Source organism: Narcine bancroftii, chromosome 7 (assembly GCF_036971445.1).
Source record: "Narcine bancroftii isolate sNarBan1 chromosome 7, sNarBan1.hap1, whole genome shotgun sequence".
NCBI lineage: Eukaryota > Metazoa > Chordata > Chondrichthyes > Torpediniformes > Narcinidae > Narcine > Narcine bancroftii.
Genome location: NC_091475.1, coordinates 151702100 through 151722437, shown reverse-complemented (window position 1 = coordinate 151722437; position 20338 = coordinate 151702100). Strand labels below are relative to the sequence as shown.

Genomic DNA, 20338 nt, shown 5'->3' with positions numbered 1-20338 from the left:
TACACCCCCCCCCCCATCCCCCGATAAGTTTCAAAGGGTGGGAGGAAACAGGAGCCCCCAGGGAAAACCCATGGGGAGAACATACAAACTCCTTATAGACAATGTGGGATTCAAACCCAGGTTTCGATCGCTGGAGCTGAAAAGGCACTCCACCAACCATGCCGCCCTAACTGGAATGGATTTTGAAGTGACAAAATGCCCAGCAAAAAACCTAAAAGCAGTTAGTTTGCAGCTGACCCAGAGGCCGACCCCACAGACTGCAGCCTCAGCCTTGCCTGATCCTGTCTCACTGGGCAGCTCATCATCAGACCAGTAAGAACATGTAACTGACATTGAGTTGTTATAGCTAGATCTACTGACTGCACTTCATTAAGACATTGTAGAAACTATTAAAATGGAGATAAGTGCTTATATTTGAGAGGATCTGTCTGCCCTTAAGTCATAACTACGGACTGTAAAAATGCAACAGAGAGAAATTAAAGACACTGATAGGGAGACAGAACATTTAATATCTGGGTGTACTGATGATATCTGCTCAATGCAAAAAGAAATTAAAGCTCTCACCTCTGATATGAGAAAGATGCGAGGATTTGGAAGTGAGATCCAGTGAAATAACATCAGGATAGTGGGGTTTCCTAATTGAACGGACAGTGTGAGTACAAATACAGTATCGGTTTTATTAAAAGATGCATTCAGCCTAGATAAAGAGCTACTGGCAGATCACACTCTACAGCTGATACCAAGGCCTCGAGAGTGCCCATGAGCTATAGTGGCCAGGCTTCATTATTACAGTGATTGCGTGGATGTCATACGCCGCCGAGCCAGAGAACACTGCAAGGTAAAACTAAAGGAGATGACTAGCTCAGTTTTTCCCCATTCTCACTACAAAAGTGGCGCAAGCCCAGCAGTGTTCAATGACATCAGATGGGCACTGAGTACCTGGAGGGGTTCCGATATGGGTTAATCTACCCAGCCCAACTACAGATTACTTAAGGCAATGACTTGAAGATTTCCTCTCAGTTGAAGAAGCAAGAGTATATGTCGTCATTGAAAAACAACTGATTAAAACATGAGTGCAATACCAATTGTTGCACATTTTCATCTTAATTATCTTATGTTATCAAACTTGTTAAGGTGTAATTTAAATATAATATGGCAATATTGCTGTTAAATTTATTCTCAGACTTAATGAGTTCAATGACATAGAGCCGAACAAAGTGCTTTGCAATGTGCCTGTGTATCCAATTCAAAATTCGTGGTAAGGATGGTTATGTTTCTTTTCTATTAAAGCTCACTCTCCAACTCCTTGACATTTAGGGGCAAGACCATTTAGACCATGTGGATGTAAAGTGTTGTTTCCTGGCTTAGTTTTAATATGGGGAAGAGTGTAGGAAGTATGTGGGTATGTATGCAGTTTTGTTTGTGTATGCTGCAGAGGTGTTGGGGGAGGGGGGTGTGGGGCATCACAGCCCACGAAATCTAAATGTAAGCTCAATGAATCTGAGTACTCCTGGTGATATCAAAGGTTTTCTCCCATCTGAACCAGTTAAAACCTGATATAGTATTTTTGCAGGATACTAACCTTTGCTTTAAAGACCAGTTAAGGCACACATGTCAAACTCTGGCCCTAATTATATTTGGCCCGCAAGATCAGATTAAATATATATTAGAGTTGGCCCGCTGGCCGCTGCGCCAGCATATCGCATGCACACTGAAGGTGAAAATGAAGACGCCGGAGGTGTGGAGGGATCTCAGAGACCCGAATCCCGGGGATCAGAGCGCCACACTCAGCCCGCCTGGCTCCCGGACACACAGACGCGGCTGGAGTTGGGGACCATCCTCACTGGGTCTGCGCTTCAGCGGCGACGCCAGACCGAACATCTCATTGGCGATGCTTTCCCCCTCGCTCCATGCGCAGCAGACACTGCCTCCCGCTCCTTTTGTTGGAGACGAGCCCGGCGCCGTGAGATCGCAGTTTAATCCCTCTCCAACCATGGGAGGGGGGTGGGAGCAACGCGCTCTTCTCAGCCAATTCCTCCACCGCCCCGGACGCCGGCGTTTCAACGGGGGGTTCGGATGCCTTCGTCAGGCGACCGACCTGTTGGTCCAAGACAAGGAGAGAGCGTACAAACTCCACCCAGACAGCACCTGAACTCGGGTGAACGTGGAGCTGCGACCCCACATTCCACATCAGGACTGTGTGTAAGATTGGGAGCAGTGAGACGGAAGCTTATTTTGTTCCTGTGATTTAAGCCTTTCTTGGGGTGGGGGGGGGGGGTCCTTCTCTGACCACTTGCCTAACAATTAACCTAATCAGATGTGGAGTTACCACAATACAACAGTTCTCAACCTTTTTCTTTCCACTCGCGTCCCTGTCCCATTGGTGCTCTGTGATTAGTAAGGGATTGCTTAAGGTGGTCTGTGGGTGGAAAGAAAAAGTTTGAAGACCACTGCTTTAATCATCCCTCATTGACTCGTCATGTGCACGGTTTCAGACGCTAAAGGAAATGGGCCAATAACAATGACAATGAAAGAGTTTATCCAAAACTATTATTAAACATTTATTTTAGTAAGAAAAAGTTTAACATTACATATATTGAAGGAAGAGAAAACATGCAGATGTTGTTGAAAATTTTCAATAAATATTTAGTTCGGCCCTCGACTTAGTCCAAGTTTTTAATTTTGGCCCACCGTGAATTTGAGTTTGACACCCCTGAGTTAAGGCTATGAGGTGGTAATTCAGGATTTTCATTCCAATTTCAACTTTAAATCTTAATAATAAAGATATCCAATTTGGACCATCTAATGTGATAGCAGATAGAAATGGGAAATATATCATTGTGGCAGGTAAGCTTTTGCTGAAACAGGTGCTACTGGTCAATGTTTATGCACCCAACTTCAATGATGTCACTTTAGGTTCCCACACAGTAATTTTTGGATTATTTAAATCGTGCTATGGATCCAGCTCTAGTCTGATCTAATCCCTGCAGCACTTCCCAATCCGCCATGACCAAGTCATTTTCTAATTTTGTGTTATAGAATGTGTTGATTGACTCTTGGAGATTTTGTGAACCCTCAACTGAAAAAAAAAAATTCCAATGCTACAATTCATACTCTTGGATAAATTATTTCTTTTGGATGGTTTCTTAATCCATGAATAGTTTTCTCAGATTATTCCAGTATTTTGATCTCTGATTACGGACCTTTATTATTAGACCTTCAACTACTCAATCATTCAGGAGGAGTCACGTGATGGAGTAGTGGCCAGACGGTGAACTCCAGCCCTCTCCAGAAAAGTCGGAAAAAACAAAGGAAAACACAAAGGCACAAAAATAAAAATTAAAGAAAAGTGAATATAAAGGTGGAAAGAAGATGGCGACGAAAAAAGAAAAATCGAAATCAACGGTAAGAAGAGAGGAAGAGAAGACAACGGAAGAAGAAGGAGAAGGCCTTACCTGTTCGAAGAGGCCCGCGGTGGAGAGAGAAACCCGCTCCCTCAGGTCGGTAGAAAGTGGACTACAAAAATGGCTCGCTGAGCCGAGTAAAAGTGCGCAACCGCGCATGCGCGACTCCTCGCGCATGCAAAAAAACACACCGACGGGAGGGGTGACCAGCTGGGGAGTCGATCTCCACAGCCGGCAATGACAGCTGCAAAACACCTGCAGCAAGAGGAGAACATAGAAGACAACGAAAACAAGAAAGAAGAGAAGAAAAGGGCAACAAAGAAACAACAGATGGCCAACCCAGAGGAAGAGGAAGAGGAAGAGTACAGTGAAATAGAAGAAGAAGGGAAAGGCAAGATAAAGGATATACTTTCTCTTTTTAAAGAATACATGGAGTCATTTAAAGAATGGCAAGCGCAAGAATTTAATGATTTAAGAAGAAGAATAAACAATACAGAAGAGAAAATGAATAAAATAGATATGACCTTAACAGAAATGGGAAAGAGAATGGACAAGATGGAAGAGCGGGAAGCAGCAGTAGAAATGGAGGTAGAGGACTTAAAAAAGAAATTAGAGGAATCTAATAAAAAAGTTATAGAGACACAAGAACTGTTAGCTCAGAAAATAGATATAATGGAAAATTATAACAGAAGAAATAACATAAAGATAGTGGGCCTTAAGGAAGATGAAGAAGGCAAGAATATGAGAGAGTTTATAAAAGATTGGATCCCCAGGATCCTAGGATGTCCAGAACTACAGCAAGATATGGAAATAGAAAGGGCACATAGAGCATTGGCCTTTAAACCACAACCACAACAAAGGCCAAGATCTATTTTAGTAAAATTCATAAGATATACTACAAGAGAAAAGGTACTGGAGAAGACAATGGAAAAAGTAAGAGAGGGCAACAAGCCACTGGAGTACAAAGGGCAAAAAATCTTCATTTATCCAGATATAAGTTTTGAACTCCTGAAGAAGAGAAAGGAGTTCAATACAGCAAAGGCGATTTTATGGAAGAAAGGGTATAAATTTATACTAAAGCATCCAGCAGTATTGAAAATATTTATTCCAGGACAACAAAACAGACTATTCTCGGAAACAGAGGAAGCACGAAAATTTGCAGAACAATTACAAAATAGACTGAGGGATGAAGACGTGTAACGAGAGTACAAAAGACTGAGAACTAAAAAGACATAAGTTTTGAACTCCTGAAGAAGAGAAAGGAGTTCAATACATCGAAAACAATCCTATGGAAAAAAAAAACTATTCTCGGATCCAGAGGAAGCAAGGAAATTTGCAGAACAACTACAAAACAACCAGAGAGATGAAGATATGTAATAAGAGTAAAAATGACCACGATTTATATGTATGTGGGTAAAGAGGTATATGTGTGTATATGTATAATGTGCATACATGAATGTATCCATATTTAGAGGAAAATATAGATAGTATAGACAAGAATTAATAACGGGAAGGAAATGGAATAGAGGGAATAAGGAGGGATCTAAAAGAGTGACCTTTGTTACATATGAAAAGTGAAATCTTTTCTGGGCGGTGCTGGGTGTGGAGGAGTTGCGGTCACTGCAAAATCAGCTGACGCTTGCGAGTAAATTCGCAAATCCAAATGGAGAGGGGAGAAGTGGTTGTCCGACAAGGGATAAAGGACAACTCAGGAGGGGAAGGGGAGATTGGGGCTAAAGAAGTTTTAAATAGGAGAATAAGGAAAATGTTTGATGTTTTAGGAATGTTGCCTTATAAAGGGTTCAAAACAAGAAAACAGAAATGGATAAGAAGGAAAGGTAATGATGGAGAAACGGAAAGGGAAGATAAACAAAGTATAAAATGGCTACGTTGAACTATATGACTTTAAATATTAATGGAATACATAACCAAATTAAAAGGAAGAAACTGCTAAATTTACTGAAAAAAGAAAAAATTGATATAGCATTTGTGCAAGAAACACATTTAACTGAATTGGAGCACAAGAAATTAAAGAGAGATTGGGTAGGACACGTAACAGCAGCATCGTATAATTCAAAAGCAAGAGGAGTAGCTATTTTAATTAGTAAAAATGTGCCATTTAAAATGGAAGAGGAAATAATAGATCCAGCAGGGAGATATGTAATGATAAAATGTCAGATATATTCGGAGTTTTGGAATCTACTCAATGTATATTCACCTAACGAAGAAGATCAAAAGTTTATGCAAGATATCTTTTTGAAGGTAGCAGATACGCAAGGGAACATATTAATAGGAGGGGACTTCAACCTGAATTTGGATTCAAATATGGACAAAGCTGGGGAAAAAATTAACAGAAAGAACAAAGTAACCAAATTTATAATTAAATCGATGGAAGAAATGCAACTTTTGGATATATGGAGGAAACAACACCCAAAGGAAAAGGAATATTCATATTACTCGGCTAGACATAAAACATACTCAAGAATAGACCTATTTTTGTTATCAGCTCGTATGCAAGATAGAGTAAGAAAAACAGAATATAAAGCTAGAATACTATCGGACCATTCGCCCTTAATATTGACAGTAAAGTTAGAAGACATCCCTCCAAGAATGTATTCTTCCTCTTTGGCTTGGCTTCGCGGACGAAGATTTATGGAGGGGGTAAAAGTCCACGTCAGCTGCAGGCTCGTTTGTGGCTGACAAGTCCGATGCGGGACAGGCAGACACGGTTGCAGCGGCTGCAGGGGAAAATTGGTTGGTTGGGGTTGGGTGTTGGATTTTTCCTCCTTTGCCTTTTGTCAGTGAGGTGGGCTCAAAGGAGGTTGCTGCCCGCCAAACTGTGAGGCGCCAAGATGCACGGTTTGAGGCGATATCAGCCCACTGGCGGTGGTCAATGTGGCAGGCACCAAGAGATTTCTTTAGGCAGTCCTTGTACCTTTTCTTTGGTGCACCTCTGTCACGGTGGCCAGTGGAGAGCTCTCCATATAACACGATCTTGGGAAGGCGATGGTCCTCCATTCTGGAGACGTGACCCACCCAGTGCAGCTGGATTTTCAGCAGCGTGGACTCGATGCTGTCGACCTCTGCCATCTCGAGTACTTCGACGTTAGGGATGAAGGCGCTCCAATGGATGTTGAGGATGGAGCGGAGACAACGCTGGTGGAAGCGTTCTAGGAGCCGTAGGTGATGCCGGTAGAGGACCTATGATTCGGAGCCGAACAGGAGTGTGGGTATGAATGTATGCCCACACTCCTGTATAGAATGTATAGATGGAGATTAAACTCTATGTTACTTAAAAGGCAGGATTTTAGAGAATTTATTGAAAAACAAATAAAAATGTATTTTGAAATAAATACGGAATCAGTGGAAGATTAGTTTATACTATGGGATGCAATGAAAGCATTCATTAGAGGGCAAATAATAAGTTATGTAACCAAGATGAAGAAGGACTATAATCAGGAAACAGAGCAGTTGGAAAGGGAAATAGTAAATATAGAAAAAGAATTAGCAATGAAGGAAGATACAACTAAAAGAAGAGAATTGGCGGATAAAAAAAATAAAATATGAAACACTACAAACATATAAGGTGGAGAAGAATATAATGAAGACAAAACAGAAATATTATGAACTAGGTGAAAAAACGCACAAAATCCTAGCATGGCAGCTTAAGACAGAACAAGCTAAGAAAATGGTATTGGCATCAAGGAAAAAAGACAAACAAATTACATATAATCCAAAAGAAATTAAGGAAAACTTTAGAGAATTCTATGAACAATTATACCGAACTGAAAACGAAGGGAAAGAAGGGAAAATAGATAAATTTCTGACTAAAATTGAACTACCAAAACTACAAATAGAGGAACAAAATAAATTAACAGAGCCATTTGGAATAGTAGAAATACAAGAGATAATAAAAAAAATTACCAAATAATAAGACACCAGGAGAGGATGGATTCCCAATAGAATTCTACAAAACATTTAAAGACTTATTAATTCCGCCCCTCCTGGAAGTAATCAACCAGATTGATAAAACACAAAGCTTACCAGATTCATGTAAAATAGCAATAATTACAGTAATACTAAAGCAAGGGAAAGATCCACTCTCACCAGCGTCATATAGACCAATATCTTTACTTAACACAGATTATAAGATAATAGCTAAACTATTAGCAAACAGATTAGCAGAGTATGTACTGAAAATGGTAAATTTAGACCAAACTGGATTTATCAAAAAAAGACGCACAACAGACAATATTTGTAAATTTATTAACTTAATTCATGCAGTAGAAGGGAATAAAGCACCTACAGTAGCAGTTGCTTTAGACGCAGAGAAGGCCTTTGACAGAGTAGAATGGAATTATTTGTTCAAAGTATTGCAAAAATTCAGTTTACTGGAGAAGTATATTAATTGGATTAAAGCATTATATAAGGGACCATTAGCGAAAGTGACAGTAAATGGACATGTATCAAAGCAATATAACTTAAGCAGGTCAACACGGCAGGGATGCCCACTATTACCTTTATTGTTTGCGTTAGCTATAGAACCACTAGCAGAATTGATAAGAACAGATAATAATATAAAAGGAATAAAAATAAAAGACAAGGAATATAAAATCAGTTTATTTGCGGATGATGTTATAGTGTACTTAACAGAACCAGAACTATCAATAAAAGAATTATATAAGAAATTGAAGGAATATGGAGAAGTGTCGGGTTACAAGATAAACGTAAATAAAAGTGAAGCAATGCCTATGAATAATGCGGATTTCTCAAAATTTAAGAAGGAATCACCATTTAGATGGCAAATGCAAGCAATAAGATACCTAGGTGTACAAATAAACAAAAATCTCGGCCAACTATATAAACTCAATTATTATCCACTAATGAAAAAATTACAGGACGATTTAGAGCATTGGAAAGATTTACCACTAACACTAATAGGAAGGATAAACTGTATTAAAATGAACATTTTTCCAAGGATATTATACTTATTTCAGGCATTGCCAATACAACTTACAGAGAAATTCTTCAAGGAGTTAAAGAAAATAAAAAGGAAATTTTTATGGAGAGGGGGGAAACTGAGGATAGCACTAGATAAATTAACAGAATGGTATAAACAAGGAGGCTTACAACTGCCAAACTTTAAAAATTATTATAGAGCTGCACAATTAAGATACCTATCAGATTTTTATCAAACAAGGAAAAAGCCAGATTGGACGAGATTAGAATTAGATAAAATAGGGGAAAAGATACCTGAACACATATTATATAAATGGGATGAAAAATTGGTACAACATAGAAGTTCTCCAGTATTACATCATCTCCTCAATATTTGGAAGAAGATTCATGTAGAAAGAAATAAAACAAATTATCAATTACCAAAACTAATATTGACGCAAAACAAGTTACTCCCTTTTACAATAGATAACCTTTCCTTTAGAGAATGGGGAAAAAAAGGGATTAAAAGAATAGAAAATTGTTTTTCAGGAAATAGATTCTTATCCTTTGAACAAATGAAAGATAAGTACAATATAACTCAAGATACAACGCTGGCATATTACCAATTGAGATCCTACTTGAAGGATAAATTAGGAAGCAGCTTGAGCTTGCCAGAGGGAAGTAACCTTGAATATGTGATTACAGATACAATGATAATCAAAAGATTTATAACAAATATGTATATTAAACTGCAAGAAAAGGAGAATGAGGAAACAAATGGTAAAACTAAACAAAAATGGGAACAAGATTTAAATATAAAGATAAAAAAGGAAACATGGGAGAAGTTATGCTCCGGAATGATGAGAAATACAATAAATACGAGGTTACGTATGATACAATATAACTGGATACACAGGCTATACATTACACCTCAAAAGTTAAATAAATGGGACCCAACAGTATCTGATAGATGTTTTCGATGTAAAAAAAGAAATGGGAACAACAATTCATGCAATCTGGACATGTGAGAAAGTAAAAAAAATTTTGGGAAGATCTAAATCAGATATTAAATAAAATAACAGAAAACAATATACCAAAGAATCCAGAGATCTTCCTCCTAAGTAACATAAAGAACAAAGAATTTGGAATTGATTTGGAGGATGCACAAAAAAGATTTGTTAAGATAGCTCTAGCCATAGCAAAAAAATGTATTGTGTCAACCTGGAAATTGGAAGATAATTTGAAAATACAACAATGGTATATAGAAATGAATAAATGTATTCCATTAGAAAAAATAACATATAGTTTAAGAAATAATATTGAAATATTCAAACAAATATGGGAACCTTACATTAAATACAATAGCGAAAACCTACCGGGGACAATCATTACCTAAGTTAACGGAAGGAAACGGAAATGAAAAGAATGGACTCAGTAGAATTTCTGGTGTATTTTTATTGAATGACAACATTGTCTGACTGGTTTAATGTATCCTAGATTGTATACCTTAAATGGACGGGAGGGGGAAGGTAGGGAGGGTGGGATGGGAGGGGGGGGTGGAGAAAATGGCACTGTATATGTGTGAAAAGGAAAAAGTGTGTACCATGGTTAATGTGATTTATGGTGTGAAAAATAAAAAATTTAAAAAAAAACTACTCAATCATCCCATTAACCCACTGTCCTAGAAACTTAATTCTCTTCTGGCACACAAAATATTTTGTGAACATATATATCAGACTTCTCTTTCAGTAATATTGGTAACATATTTAGATTTGGTAACAAGTTTACCAGTATCTCCTAGATTCACCTTCGTTACACTGCATCTCAACCATCTGTTCACACAAACAATATTCACTCTGATTATAACAATCACAATCAAACCATTGTCAATTATGTTACAATCTTCCCCTACCTTTAAAGGCATTGTTCGAAATGGACCGGAAAAGTGAGTTTCACTATATGCCGATGACTTGCTGTTGTTTGTAACTGACCCACAGAGAAGCACTCCCTCCTTTCTAATCATTTTGGAGGAGTCTGGCACATTTTCAGGTTATAAATTAAATCTTCAAAAGAGTGAATGTTACCCCGTCAGCAGAGCAGCTCTGCAACTTAACCAATCAGAACTGTCTTTTCAGTTTAGTTGTTCAGGTTTCAACTACCTAGGTGTAAACATCACACACATTCTCCAACATCCTAATAAAAAGTCATTACTTCTCTTATTGACCAGATGAAATCATATTTTCAAAGATGGAGCAATTTGCCCTTATCATTAATGGGCAGAATAAATATACTCAAAATTAATATATTACCAAGATTGTTTCAAACTATTTCCTTTATTTCTTCCAAAATATTTTTTCACCTCTCTGAATAAAATAATTCCCTCCTTTGTTTGGGAAATCTCCAAGCGTTCAAAGAGCATTATTGCAAAACTGTAAGGTTTGTTCCCAATTTCCAGTATATCGATGGGCAGCACATATACAAGCTAAATTACTGGGTGCATTTCCCTGAGTTCTTCTGGTGTAAACTGAAAGAGTCATTTTGCAAATAATCTTCTTAAGCCACCATGGTGTATTCTTCCTTTCCCACAAAACCCACTGACAATCCAGTGCTCGATAAGGTGAAAATTTGTTTTCAGATTAGACGTTTAGCAGCATCAGTTCAGGGTCCCCTCAATAACAATCACTTAGTTTCATCTTCATTTACTAATCCTTTTTTTTAAATATATTGCAAACTAAAGGTATCAAATATCTTTAAGATCGCGATGAGGACGGAGTGCTTAACAACTTCATCTCTCTGACACACACATACGGCTTAATACATCACACTTATTTTGCTATTTTTAGATTCAACATTTTATTTCGAAGTCTTTCCCAAACTCCTTTGTTATCTGCTGAACATCCCTGGGAAGATTTAGGATCAGCTAATCCAGGAATGAGAGGGACACATTTCAAAATTTATTGCTCTACTCTTATCAATTAAAAGTCATTCACTTCCCAAAATAATTACTGAATGGGAGCAAGAATTGGAAATGGCAAATGAAGGCAAACTGTGGGAATAGGCTATTGAGAGGATTTGTTCTACCTCCTGCACTCACTTGGGACTTAATCAATTCAAGGCACTGCACAGGGTTCACTTTTCTGAGTCCAAGCTGACAGCCATTTATCCTGACTAGAGAACAAATGCAATCAATGTAATTGTTTGCCTTCCCATCTAAGTCACATGTTTTATCAGTCCCCGAAAATACAAGGGTTCTGGAGCTGAGTTTTCAAGTGCACAATCCAAAATATTTAATATCAATTGCAACTCTGCAATATTTGGAATTTCCAACAACTCCCTAAATTCCCTGCAGAAAGACATGATAACATTTACATCCCTATTAGCCAAGTGTCTCATCTTCTTGCATTTCAAGTCTGATAGGAGCCCTATTTTTGCATAATGGTTTAAGGATATCAGTTGGGGAAGGGGTAGGGGAAAAGGGATATTTTAAGAGGGTCCAATGGAAAATTTGTCCATAAATGGCAACCATTTATGCATTATTTGTCTGAATTACAAGTGTTCTTGGAGTAATTGACTGAGACAGTTGTTCCAGTGTAATCGGTAATATACCAACGATACCGTTAGCAAAGGTGCCAAGGTGGTCAGGGAATGGTGTATCCGAGCGTGTATGTTAACATTTGTGCAAATGTGTGTTGGTTTTTCTGTTTTTTAAATAAAAATAAAAGAGGAGCACAATGTTCATTTGTATAATGTGTACGAAATTTCTTTTTGCCTACTGCAAGGCAGGAATTGCCTAAGCGCCTCTTACAGTCAGACTTATAGGCAGACGCGGTCAGAGAGAGAGAAGCAAAAGAGAATCCCCCCAGGGTCACCGAGTGTCTGTAGATTTGCCTCCGGCACCCACACAGAGTCCATTCCAAACCATCAGCAACCCGAGCTCCAGATCCAATCCCCGACATGGTCAGATACCCTTTAGCACCTCTTTGCATCCAAGTTCCGATACCTGGCTCCCCTCTAGCCAGTGAGAGCTAGTCTCCAGCAGCCCACAGCTTTCATGGGTTCATCGCCTTGATTCACCAGCAGGCCACCACATCCACTGGTCCCTCAACGCCAGACCCGCTTCACCGGTTTGCCGCCGTGGTCACGGTCCCTGCAGGTCATCTCCTCCCCTTCTTCCTCTCACATGGTGCATGATCTTCCCATCCTCTGGTGCCCTGCTCCAGTCCTCTGCTGCCCCTGAGTCTGCAAGTCGCTCATGGTGGCTGCCTATTAATAGGCGCCGCCATCTTGAGCGCAGAACCGTGGTCGCGGGATTTCAACTAAAACCACCGTTGGCTCCCTCAGTGGGCAGTTGAAAGCCTGGTACTGAGACGATGGCAGTTGACTGGGCGGCTGGACCCTGTGGGAGCACTGCATCTCTGCTCACTCTCTCTCCATGGATCTAGTGCTGCCACTCCAGCAGCTCCAGCAGCATCGCCATCTTCATTACTTCAAGTAATCCATGGCAAATTCCCATCTATGTATATATTCCTCACATGACTGCATTGGAGCCACAGCATGAAGGAAGTACCGAGCGACAACATTTTTTGTCTATTTGTGCATTGAAAAGAATCTGTGAAAGAAGTTATGTAACTATGGAACAAAACAGCCAAGCTCTTTGTTGAAAATTGTTTTTCATTTCATGTTCTCCCCAGTGGAGCAATATTAAGAGGTGTTTTAGGTCTTAGCTGAAATTAATCCATACAAAGTGGGATAATGTAAGTTGTTATTGATCTAATCTGCAGATCGCTGCTCTTTCTGCCTCTTCCTAGCTCTCTCGCTTTCTCCTATCTCTCTCACCTTTATCTCACATCCTATTTCCATCTCTCTCAATCTCTTTTCTCCACATCCCCCACTCCATACTCCCCCTTCTAACTACACCTTGCTCATTCCCCATTTCCCCTTCCCCTACCACCTTCCCCCTGCACCCTTCACTCATTCCCTTTCCCCATTAACCCTTCACCTATTCTCCATACCCACCTTTCCTCTTCCCCCATTATCCTTCTGCCTTGCAACAACCCAATTCCCCATCCCTTTTTCCCCGTGCCCCTTTGTCCCATCCCTTTTCCCCTACCCCTTCCCCAACACCTTTTTCTGCCCCCTCTCTCTCTCATCCCTTTCTTGCCTACATTTTACTGCCTCTACCCCTCCTTTGCACTCCTCTCACCTCCTCCATCTCCCCATCACCAATCCTCTCTCATCCACTCTCCCCTTCTCTTCCCCCTCTCTACCCAGTCCTCCTCTTCACTCCCCACTCTCTCTCCCTTGCTCTTGCCCCTCTCTCTTACCCTCATTCCCCACCCAAATTCTCACCCCCTATCTTTCAGGTTTTTCATAAGGTCCCGCACAGGACATTAGTGTTCAAACTTAAAGCACATGGTATAGGAGGTATGTTATTGATGTGGATAGAGAATTGGTTGACAGACAGTTAGCAAAGAGTAGGAATAAATGAGTTCTTTTCAGAATGGCTGGCAGTGACTAGTGGGGTACTACAAGGTTCAAGCTCGGACCTCAGTATTTCACAATATATATCAATGAATTAGTTGAGGGAATAGAAAGCAGCATCTCCAGGTTTGCAGGTGACACAAAACTGGGTGGTAAGGTTAGCTGAGTAGAGGATGTTAAGAGGATGCAGGTGACTTGGACAAGTTAGGTGAGTGGGCTAATGCATGGCAGATGCAATATAATGTGAATAAATGTGAGGTTTACACTTTGGAGGCAAGAACAGGAGAGAAGATTATTACCTAAATGGTAAAGGAGAGATGGAACAAGACTTGGGTGTCACTGTGCAACAGTCATTGAAAGTGGGTGTGCAGATACAGTAGGCAGTGAAGAAAGTGAATGTTACGTTGGCATTCATGGCAAGAGGTTTCAAGAACAGGAGCAGAGGTTCCACTGCAGTTGTACAGGGTCCTGGTGAGACCACACCTGGAGTATCTTTATCTGAGGAAAGACATCCTTGCCATGGAGGGAGTGCAGAAAAGATTCACTAGATTGTTTTACCAGGGATAGCAAGGCCTACATATTTTTTTTTTCGAAACACTGTGAGGCGCCAAGATGCACGGTTTGAGGCAATATCAGCCCACTGGCGGTGGTCAATGTGGCAGGCACCAAGAGATTTCTTTAGCCAGTCCTTGTACCTCTTCTTTGGTGCACCTCTGTCACGGTGGCCAGTGGAGAGCTCGCCATATAACACGATCTTGGGAAGGCGATGGTCCTCCATTCTGGAGACGTGACCCATCCAGCGCAGCTGGATCTTCAGCAGCGTGGACTCGATGCTGTCGACCTCTGCCATCTCGAATACTTCGACGTTAGGGATGAAAGTGCTCCAATGGATGTTGAGGATGGAGCGGAGACAACGCTGGTGGAAGCGTTCTAGGAGCCGTAGGTGATGCCGGTAGAGGACCCATGATTCAGAGCCGAACAGGAGTGTGGGTATAACAACGGCTCTGTATACGCTTATCTTTGTGAGGTTTTTCAGTTGGTTGTTTTTCCAGACTCTTTTGTGTAGTCTTCCAAAGGCGCTATTTGCCTTGGCGAGTCTGTTGTCTATCTCATTGACGATCCTTGCATCTGATGAAATGGTGCAGCTGAGATAGGTAAACTGGTTGACCGTTTTGAGTTTTGTGTGCCCGATGGAGATGTGGGGGGGATGGTAGTCATGGTGGGGAGCTGGCTGATGGAGGACCTCAGTTTTCTTCAGGCTGACTTCCAGGCCAAACATTTTGGCAGTTTCCGCAAAGCAGGACGTCAAGCGCTGAAGAGCTGGCTCTGAATGGGCAACTAAAGCGGCATCGTCTGCAAAGAGTAGTTCACGGACTTCCCCCCATTTCAGGGCACAATAATATTAAGGACATTTGGCTTTCCAGATGTTTGCAATTACTCAGGTATGTTTAATTGCTTCATTGATGCAGGTATAAGAGAGCTAGGCTTCTAAGCTTTTGATCACTTTTGGAGTCTTTAATTACCTTTTTTCAACATGAGGACCAGAGTTGTGTCAAAGAAACCATTTTGAGGCTAAAAAACAAAAATAAAACAATAAGAGAAATCTCCCAAACCTTAGGATTACCAAAATCCACTGTTTGGAACATCATTAGGAAGAAAGAAAGAGCGTTTTGGTAAGCTCAGTAATTGCAACTGGACTGGTAAGCCAAGGAAGACCTCTGCTACTGATGACGGAAGTATTCACATCATAGTGAAGAAAAGTCCCCAGACACCTGTCCGACAGATTAGAAACACTTATCAAGAGGCAGATGTCTCAATGACAACTGTCCACAGAAGACTTCATGAACAGAAATACAGAGGCTACACTGCAAGATGCAAAACAGTAATTAGCCACAGAAACCGGATGGTTTCTCCAGGCAAAGAGACTGCAGAATTTTGGAAAAAGGTCTTGTGTCTCTTTCTACATGGTCAAACTAAAATGTATTCAAATAACCTTGAATAAAATCTGAAATGTACATTTTAATCACATGCGAAATGTTTGTTAACAAATTTTAAACTATGGAGCACAGGGGGCAAATAAAGTTTAAAAAAATAATTGTTTTTGTTCCAAACATTATAGAGGGCACTGTATATTCCATGCTTTGACCAATGAAGCAAGCATGCCAGATGCCTCCTTTACCACACAATTAATTAGAGTTGCCATATCAAGGAACAACGGACTTGAACCCACCAAGGTCCTTCAGTTCATCAACATTCCAAAGCCTTTTACTATGTATGTCCAACCAATATTTAAAATCAAGGTTGCTTCTCCAACTTTCCTTCTGATTTTTATCCCCTGTAGGTTTAGACAACCTTGCATGAATATCCAGAATGCCACCACCAATTTTCATGTCATCCTCAAGTGTGTTTGTCTTTCCTCCTATATTGCACATCACAAATAGAAAGGATCCCAGCACTGATCCCTGCAATACGCCACTCGTCACAGAATTTCAATCAGAAGGCAATCTTTCACCAGCATCTGCTGCATCCTATCACCTTGGCTGTTTAAAAATAAAATCATGAGTGTATGTCCAGTGATACATGCCACAGGGAGATAATAGAATATAGAGTGGAGTCTGCATATTCCTGATAACATCAATAATTAAAAGTCCTGCCATTTTGTTTTGGAAACTACAATAACTGGCATCATTTTCCTGGATGCTTTTGATTCTTTCACATGTTCAAAACCTGGATTTAGATTGAAAAATAAATCTGTATTTTTATTTCATTAACAAATTTTTAAAGTTTGTACAATACCTTTTTGATCGCACAGTATTTAATATGCTTTGTGTGATTTGTAGAAGTTGTCATGGTCACATCATGCAAAGTGAGGAAGTATCGCAAACTGTAGATTTGGTATGTTTCTGATCTTGGTTTTCTATTTGATGTGGTTCTAAACCAAAAAGATAAAAGTCTCAAATATAATTTTCAAAGAGGAGACAAATCAGGTAATACCTATCATAAAACTGCTTATTCGGTTAACATTATAAACCTCATATGTAGTCTGAGCAGATTACACATATGCAGCAAAGATTGATAAAAATAGATTTATATAAATGTTATTTATTGGATGAATGGAAAGAAACTTAGTTAAAAATTTTTTGAAATATTTTGAACAAAGGCTAAACAATCAATAGTGCATCAATGTTTTAAATTCAAATAATATTGGTGGAGGTGCTTTATAAATAAGTTATCTGTTTTCATATAATTGATCATGTAAATCAATAGTGATTCATTTCAAGGACTTGCTGAAATGAAGCAAATGTGCTGCTCGGGATAGGTTTAAATTTACTGAAAGGAGCTTTCTGAAAAAAAAGATCAATATTCTTGTGCAGTTGAAAATTTTATATCATTGAAATGGGACAAATTTATTTTTAAAAATATCAAAATTTCCACCGTCGTCTTTATTATAAAGGTTCAGAAGTTCCTCTTATTGTCACATAATGATGCATTAAAATGTCATATACATAATATGCATCAACTTGTCTGCCATCAGGCAAAGAGTCATCTTGAGCAGAGAGCCTCTTCAGAGTTACTGAATGACTGTGGATTCGCCTCGAGCACTCCTGCACCCTCTGCAGTCGCGTAGACTTCAGGCCAAACCACTGGCAACCTAAGCTTCAGATGTGATGAGGAAGCCTTCAATGTCACAGGCCCCTCTGGGAGCCATTCTTGCCCTCAGCACTCTTGAATCCCAGTTCCAATACCTAGTTCCTGTGAGCCACTCTCCAACATCCCACAGCCAGTGTGGGTCCTTCAGCAACTGAGCCCCTAACTGGTCCACCACCGTAGTCATCATCTTGTGGGATTGTCTCTTTTGATTCTCTTTCTGAATGGGGGAGGGACGTGGTGTGTGTTCTCCCTGTTTGCTCCCTGGTGTCTGCAACCCCTCGTGAACACTTGGGGCACAGACCCCAGAGTTGCTTGAAATAGATCCAGGATAATTTCTAAGGAAAGGACTGAATACTTGTAACTGAAAGGCATTGCAGAGTGACAAAATGGGATTCACTGTAGTTTTGCTTTTAAATTCTACCATTTTTATCAACGCAGCACAATTTAGCTTCAGTTTGAGACTGAGGTAATCAAACAGTGATGGTTTACATTATACTTGCACTTGCTCACTCCCTAGGTGGTACACCTAACACTGTTTATCAGAGAATCAAAGCATTGCCCAGTTTGCTTGGGCTTTGGGGAATGGATGAACAGCGTGACTCACTCAAATCAAAGTACCCAAAAACTCATCCCTCCTTGATGGTGTAAGCATTTTATAGCATTCCATCTTCATATTGTAGTCTGCCTCTAAAATTAATGTTTAGCCCGAATGACTGTGAATGAATTTCTAACCATTAGTTCCTAATGAGGTGTGAATATTCTGAATCAGGAAGAGTCAAATAAAGCCAGAAATAGCAAAATAAAAGCAATGAAAGATTGTGTTAAAAAGTAGAGATTTTTGTGTTGAAGAAGGTTAACATTAGAATAAATGTTTATTTAAAGTGCATGAAAGATATCCAATAAAAAATAAGATCTGATTGATTGAGACCTAACATTTGGAAAAGTTAATTTGCCATACTGAAGAGCTGCATGGACACAAATAAAATTTATCATGCTTGTAAAATTCATATTTAACACTAAAAGAGACAAGTTTCAACTCCTCTGGAGTGCTGACCATCAGATAAATATAATAATTCACATTCCTCTGAGTGTTTGAGTGTTGATTCCAGCATAAAAGCTTCTGCATCAGCAGAATTCCAACACAATCTACATATTTAACTTTGTGCATCCACTTGCCAGAAATTCATATTGTATTTACTCAATAATAGCAGTGAAATTGAGCTGTCCAGACCGGTTTTCTTTAGAGAATGGAAAAATGAGTGGTCTCCGCATTTCATGCTAGTCTCAGCAGAGTGAGTGTCTTCGCTGGCCAAAAAGTCATTTGGTAGTAAGCTGTTCAGGACTGAAATGAGGAAAAATGTCTTAAGATAGGTGTTGGTGAAACTGGTGGCATGCTCTCCCTGAGGGCTGCAGATGCTCAATCATTGATTTCATTCAAAACAAGGACCAATTGTTTCCAGATACTGAGAATATCGAAAGATCTGGAAAAAAGAGCAGGTTCTGAATTAGAAGATCAACATGTATCTTGATGAATGGCAGACAAGGAGGTTGCCAAAGCCCAGGGGGTTAAATTATAGGGACAGACTGGATAGGCTAGGTCTTTATTCCTTAAAATATTGGAGGCTAAAAGGGTGACTTTCTTGAGGTTTAAAAAATCACAAGAGGCATAAATAAAATGAATGTTGTCTTTTCCTCAAGTTAGACGATTCTAGAACTAGAAGGCAAGATTTAACATAAGAGGAGAGTGATTTGAGGGACCTAAGGGGAAACTTTTTCACTCAGAGGATAGACCAATCTAGAATGAGCTGCTAGGTGAAACCATATAAGTGGATGCAATTACAACTTTCAAAAGGCATTTGGACATATTTATGGGTAGGAAGGGCTCAAAGGATATAGACTAAATGTAGACAAATGGGACCAGACATAGTGCTAATTTGGTCAGCATGGATGAGTTGGGTAGAAGAGTCCGTTCTGTGATGTTGAACTCCTCTGGCTCCGAATGCTAATATTCGTAGAAGAGCTTCATCATAAAATCCAGCCATTTATATTTACCGTTTATCTTGAAAATGAATACTCTTCATTAGTTGCTGTATAACTATTTTCTGCATCTACTTTTGATTAATAATAATGTATGGATTGTTAAAGAAAATATGCCTGAGGTTGTATGGCAAGGCATGATGGGTGTAGATAGATGATATGCAAGAAGGCTTTTTCCGGTGGTCCTGGAAAATGCATCTGCCTTGCCCCCCCTTCATCCCCATGCACAACATAGACAGGATTTCTCCTGTCCTCACCTACCACCCCACCAGCCTCCACATCCAACACATCCTCCTCTGCCATTTCCACCACCTACTACATGATTCCACCACAAGGCACATATTCCCTTCTCCTCCCCTCTTTGCCTTCTGCAGGGACCACTCCCTCCATGACTCCTTTGTCCACTCCTCCCTCCCCACCGATCATCTTCTTGGGACCTACTCCTGTGACTGCAGGAGATGTTCCACTTGTGCCCACATCCCCTCTCTCTCCACTATTTGGGGTCTCAAACAGTCCTTCTAAGTGAAGCAATATTTTACTTCTGGATCTGCAGGGGGTCATCTATTAGATCCGGTGCTCCCGTTGTGCTCTCCTCTACATTGGAGAGACTGGTTGCAGAATGGGAGATTGGTTTGTTGAGCACCTATGCTCTGCCTGCCACTGAAGCGTGGATCTCCCAATGGCCACTTATTTCAATTCTCCATCCATTCCCTTGCCAACATGTCTGTCCATCTGTCCATGGTTTCATGCACTGCCAGACTGAGACCACCCATAAATTGGAGGAACAACATTTCATCTTCCAACTGGGCACCCTCCAGCCAGATGGC

The 20338-nt window shown here is 40.0% G+C and overlaps 1 protein-coding gene and 1 long non-coding RNA gene across 10 annotated transcripts in view; one reads left to right on the top strand and one right to left on the bottom strand.

Annotated features, from left to right (window-relative positions):
* LOC138739228 (uncharacterized) overlaps positions 1 to 16723 on the bottom strand; it is a 43134-nt gene extending 26411 nt beyond the window's left edge. The window contains exon 1 of the long non-coding RNA XR_011342100.1: positions 16620 to 16723. This is a non-coding gene — a long non-coding RNA (uncharacterized lncRNA). The remainder of the gene's footprint in view (positions 1 to 16619) is intronic.
* The window catches only part of LOC138739226 (protocadherin Fat 3-like), a 781242-nt gene that overhangs the window by 430812 nt on the left and 330092 nt on the right, over positions 1 to 20338 (top strand). The gene's annotated exons all lie outside the window — the stretch shown is intronic.